The sequence below is a fragment of the Calidris pugnax genome, unplaced genomic scaffold, assembly GCF_001431845.1.
Source record: "Calidris pugnax isolate Ruff unplaced genomic scaffold, ASM143184v1 scaffold51, whole genome shotgun sequence".
NCBI classification, from domain to species: domain Eukaryota; kingdom Metazoa; phylum Chordata; class Aves; order Charadriiformes; family Scolopacidae; genus Calidris; species Calidris pugnax.
The window spans coordinates 5,705,460-5,710,960 of NW_015090797.1; positions in this window are offsets into that span (position 1 = coordinate 5,705,460).

The following is a 5,501-nucleotide window of genomic DNA, read 5'->3' on the forward strand; positions in this document are numbered from 1 at the left end:
TTTTCTGGGAGGGCTCTGCGGCTGCTGGGCGGGAGGGATCCAATCAATCCCTGCTCCCGGGGTTTGGGTCGGGTTTCAGCTCCTCCCGCTGGAGACAGCTGTGAACGGAGGAGCAAGGCGTGGAGGAGAGAGCGTTTTTACCCTTCTCCTGAGCGGGGCTATGCTGCTCTGCGGGATCTCTGTCTAGAAAAATGTGTTGGTCAAAGTGCTCTAAAAGTAATAATAATAATAATAGTAAAAATTCGCTTTACAGACTCAGCTGAATTCTTTTTGTCCTTCTGACAGAGACCTGGATAAGTCATAAGCACTAAAACTTCTTTTTTCTCCTTTTTTCAAAGCCTGTCTGGTTTCCAGATGTGTGATATAAGAATTACAATGGAACAAACTGTTCATTAAGGGCAGGAGGGGGGGGGACACACGCTACAAGATAACAAGTTAGGCGGCAGAGCTCATGGAAGCCTTTGAACTGAGTGTGTGCCTGCTCCCTTTGGGAGCTGCCTGAGACTAGTTGCGTTTAGGAAAGGCTGGATCCGAGTTGCAGTGCCTCCCTAACCTGTGCCCTTCCAGGCAGGAGGGCCAGCGAGATACCGTGAGTGCCTTCAAGGAGAGGGAGAAGCCCTGGAAAAGATGACATTTCAAAGCGGGGTGATAAGTTTTATATCGTATGCATACTGCTTCAGACTCTTCAAATGAGGAATACTCTCTTTTCTGCTTTAAAAATCTGCAGAATGCAAAACCTCGACCTTTCCTTCCTTGGGAGTAGTTATGTCACTCTTTTGCCTATCCTCCTAGAGCACTGCCAAGGAAATTTTCCTAATTATCCAAAGCAGTTAAAAGATGAACAGATAAGCAAACCCCCCAAAATTATAGACTGGGTAATTTAAATGTCTCTTAAATGTCCTTTTCCATTAGTATATTTAGGACCTCTTGATTTCCTATGAAGGTATAATCTGTATTATGTATTTCATTTAGGATGAAAGTCTCTTAAATGTGCCACAGAGTTTTCTGGTTATCTAGATTGATTTAGAGGTGATGTTCAGCCACAGGTAGGTTGGTTTGGTTTTTTTTGTTTTTAATTTTAAAATATTTGCATTTTGAAAATATGGACAGCTGAACGCTAGTAAATTTCTAACACAAATTACACTCTGATTGACTCCTGGGCTGCCCTCCCCACCCCTTCCCCCCTCCTCCTTGTGCATTAACTACACCTGCCTGGGCACATACCGGTATGCTGTGCGGGTGTGCGGCTAAGGATCTGTCCTATCAGGAGGCAGTGCAGAGGGGTGTTTTACAGAGACCACCCCAGCCCCTTTTTTGCAGCAGGTGTTGGAATAGATGTCAAAAAAAAAAAAAAATTAAAAAAACATCTCTGGTTCTGTTAAGACATGTAAGAGTAAAGTGCTTTGTCGAGCTGCATGACTTCTTACTCTTGGGGATGCCGAAACAAGTGCAGAACAAGTTTGCCATTTTCAAGAACTGATTCAAAAGATTCAGCTGCTCAACATCTAACTCTGGTTCCTGTCAGTGAAAGGCGTCACACGGATGTCCAGGTTGCAGGGAACACACCCAGGCTATGGGAGGAAAGGGAAAGTGGCAAGGAAAGGGACTTCCCAGGTACCTGCTCCCCAGCTGGGGTGGAGGAACAGAGGCAGCTCTTCCCAGAAGGGAGAGCTGTGCTTGAAGAGACACAAGCTGTTGCTTTCCTCAACTCCACAGAAATGGAGAAATCCACAAAGCATTTTTAAAAGGTTGCACTTGTGGTCCTGCTCCCCCCCTCAGCTCTGTTCCATCTGAGAAGTCCCCGTCCCCTGCCAGCTCTGGGAAAGCATTGCATTTCAGGATGTGAGGCATTAGCCTGTATCTAAATAGTCTGTTACATGAGCTGTGATTCAGCCCTTGAGCTGGTTTAAGTTTGTGTGTTGAAATGAATGGAGCCATGCAGATTTTCACTGGCTCGGGATCTGTTCTTTTGTGTGTTTGTTAAAAGTAAAGGGTCTGATTCACCAGTGAGGTACTCCCTCTCGGGGCATTTTCACCAGCATAACACCGGAGTGATGCAGTTTAAATTAATTGCACTTATATAAATCACAGGGGAGTAAGCAGTTAGCCCACTGGCTGAGGCGATTGAAGGATGTTAGGAATTGGATAGAAGGCATGTTATTACATGGTCCTGAAAGGATATTAGCAGCACATACTACCTGAGTGAGGTCTGCTGTCAGAAAAAGGGAGAGTCTGCGTGAGGGAGTGGGTGAGTCAGAGTAAACAGGTGTCCTGGGTGTTTACGGCAAATGTGGATGAGAGGGCACCCGGAGAGGTGCAGCATCCATCCATCCATCCGTCCGTCCGTCCGTCCGTCCGTCTGTCCTACTGCCAGAAAGGAAACACAAAGGTGGAGTAGGGAAGGCGGGAGGTTTCCCCTCCTTGGGGGAGCCAGGGAGGCGCAGTGATTGCGGAGGGTGGCAGATGGCTCTGAAGGGTGACACCGCCTGCGGGCAAAGCCTCCGAAAAACCAGCCCTGGAGCTTCCCTCTCACATTCTACAAGTGGTCGGCCTTTCAGAGATTCTTTACGTTTGCACTTTGAAAGCTCCTGTAAAGCTGTCCTGTTAATGCCACTGTGGTGCTAATTGCTGCTCGGCGGAGCAGGTAGGAAAAGATCTGAGCAATTCTGTTGCTGAAACTTTGGCGTGTGTTTTGCACCAAGAAAATTATTGGGCCCCAAAAATTTCCAAACCCAAGTTTCCAAAACTTCAACCCTGCAGCAGAAAGGGCTTTTGCTTTTTCTTTTTTTTTTTAAATATTTTACATCAGGCCACTTGTTCGTGTGCCTGAATAACAACTTGTGACCTTCACTTTAGTATCTGCATTTCTGACAGCTCCACCAAATCCCTTTCCTTGTCAGGCTTTTGGAGAAGGGCAGCGACTTTTTAAACTCATCTTTCTGGAAATGGAAGGGTGCCAGAACTATGTTTGCTATCAAAGAGGGAAGAAGGGCCGAAGCTAAGCCATTGTCAGCTTAATTCTTCTCATGACAACGTTTATGTCAGGAGCATCAGTTACTAGCAAGATCATGGATCAGAAAATGTTAAATAACTGGATAAACCACAGCAGAATAAAAAAAAAAAAAAAAAACCAACAAAAAACCAAACCAAAACAGCTTCAGAATATTAAGTGAGTTATTCTGGATCACTGTTCCCAGAGCACAGTGTATTTCTCTGGCAGGACTGTTAAGCACATTTTGCCTGGACCTGCCACGGAGCCCATGGAAGGCAGCACAGCGAGGTTCAGAGGAACCCCCAGGAGGCACTGAGCCCAGTGGAACGTACCAAAAATAGCTCTGGAGGTTTATTGATGCAGGTGACGACTTCATCCTGGAAGGGGTAAAAGAACAAGTAACTCACACGTACAGTGTAGCTCTTGCAGCTCATAAGCCTCCTGCATTTCAAAGGAAAGTGTGAAATTGTTAATATAAGGAAAAGAAAAAAAAAAGAAAAAAAAGATCAGTTTCCAATAGCCCGTTGAATGTAGAACATATCAACTAAGCTTCAGTCTTATCCTTTGCTTTTGTATTTCCCACTTAGTGCCAGCTGATATATCCTGGGAAAGTAAAGAAGTAGTGTAACTTTTGGAAGCAGAAAAGGTTTAGTACAGCAAGAAGGTAAGGAGCACTTCAAATGAGACTAAGTTGGATGTCAGAGAGAAATAAGCCAAAAATTAACAGAGTGAAGAGAAACAGTTAGAATGCCTTCAGAATTTTTTCGATACCTTTTCTTTTGTGTTTTGCTCATCCTTCCAAACGCTCACCTGAACTATCAGCAGAAATGGCAGCTAATTTAAAGAAGGACCTTTATGATGTCATGTCAATCTCCAGTCTTCTAGGCTTAAAGTTCGCTGAGCCAGAATAAATCTTTGCATCTCGAAAGAGTTTTCCAATTCAAGTAAAAATTCTCCACATGTTGAAGGTTTTGCAAACTTTCGGCTTTTCTAAAATCAGTAACTTTTAAGTCAGAGTTATCAAGTACAGTTCTGTAATAGGATCTAAACTTGTGAGATTCAAAGAGATTAAAAAACAGGTTTGCTTTTAGGACATAATACAGAACTAAGTGTTCCTCCATGTTTTGGTTAATCCAGGTTTGTAATTCCAGTTTAAGCCTATTAAAGAGACGATGATTGAACTACAAAAGTCTGATTCAGTCTGAGCTTTCCAATGTCAAGGAGCTTTGAAGTGGGTGTCTTAGAGGCCTAAGCCCATCTCTAATTTTGAGATATATATATAAAAAAATAATGCTCATGGCAAAGAAACTTCCATTTATTAATAACATGCAAAAAAAAGGAACAAAATACTTGTTCCTTTTGGATGAAGTAGTTCAAACAAGGCTGGCTTCTGTGTGCTCTCTTCACACCTGTGTAACTTCACCGACTTCAGAGAGTTCAATTTAGAGTCAATTTGTCCCATAATGAAGGAACCTGGTCATAGTTCAATTTTCCTACATTGTTTCTACATGAAGATATTTTAACAATGGGCCAAATTCCCCTGTCATTTCCATCTGCAGTGTCTCCATTGGCTACAGCTGAGCTATTTCAGATTTACTCGAGCAGAACGGAGATGTGATTCTAGTCCAACAAGTACAACTCTTGTTTACGTAGGGAGCACTGTGACAAGTATTCGTTAGACAGAAGTGTGTTACATCCCAGCTAAAGCTATTACACTCCGGAAAGCAACGCTTTCTGCCTCCTATTGCGTTTTCCTGCCCTTCCAGTGTGCCACCAGAGGAACAAAAGATTTGAAAACGCTGACCTTGGGATCCAGGGAGCCACAAGCCTTAGGTGGTTGGAAAGAGCCATCTGCTGGGCACAGCCGCAGCCGGGAAGAGGCTGCTCTCCCGAGCCAGACCCGGGCCAGCCGCCCCACCGTGTGGCCAAGCCAGTGAACTGGGGATGCTGGACCACCTCTGGGATGCACCACCATGGATGCGGATGCTACCGCCGCCGTGCTGATGCGGGGAGGGGTGGGGGGACACAAACACACCGGGAAAGAAAAGCAGCGGGGTGATGGAAACGGTCAAACAATGGCTAAATCACTTCCCCAATTTTTAAATGTAGCGAGATCTATGATTTCGGGGGATTTTTTTTTTTTGTCATTGCTGTTTGTTGCCCATAGAAAAGTGAGACAGGAAGGCATCATCTGAGATTTCCTGCTCTGGGGAATCTGTGCGTGTTTATATGGCAGAGATGTACACTTGTTTGCCATGTATTGTGAATATATATTCACCATATATTTATATATCTATCTACACTTACATTTTTACACATTATGACATATGCTTATAACTATATTTCACACCGACAATTCAATCACATGACAAATATTTATGGGAGAGAAAGTGTCATTGTCCCTATTTTATAAATTAGTAACTGAAGCCTGAAGTGATTAAGAGTGAAATTTTCAAAACCTTAATTTTTAAGTGTGCATTTTTAATTAAGCCTGGTGGTGCTTACCTTC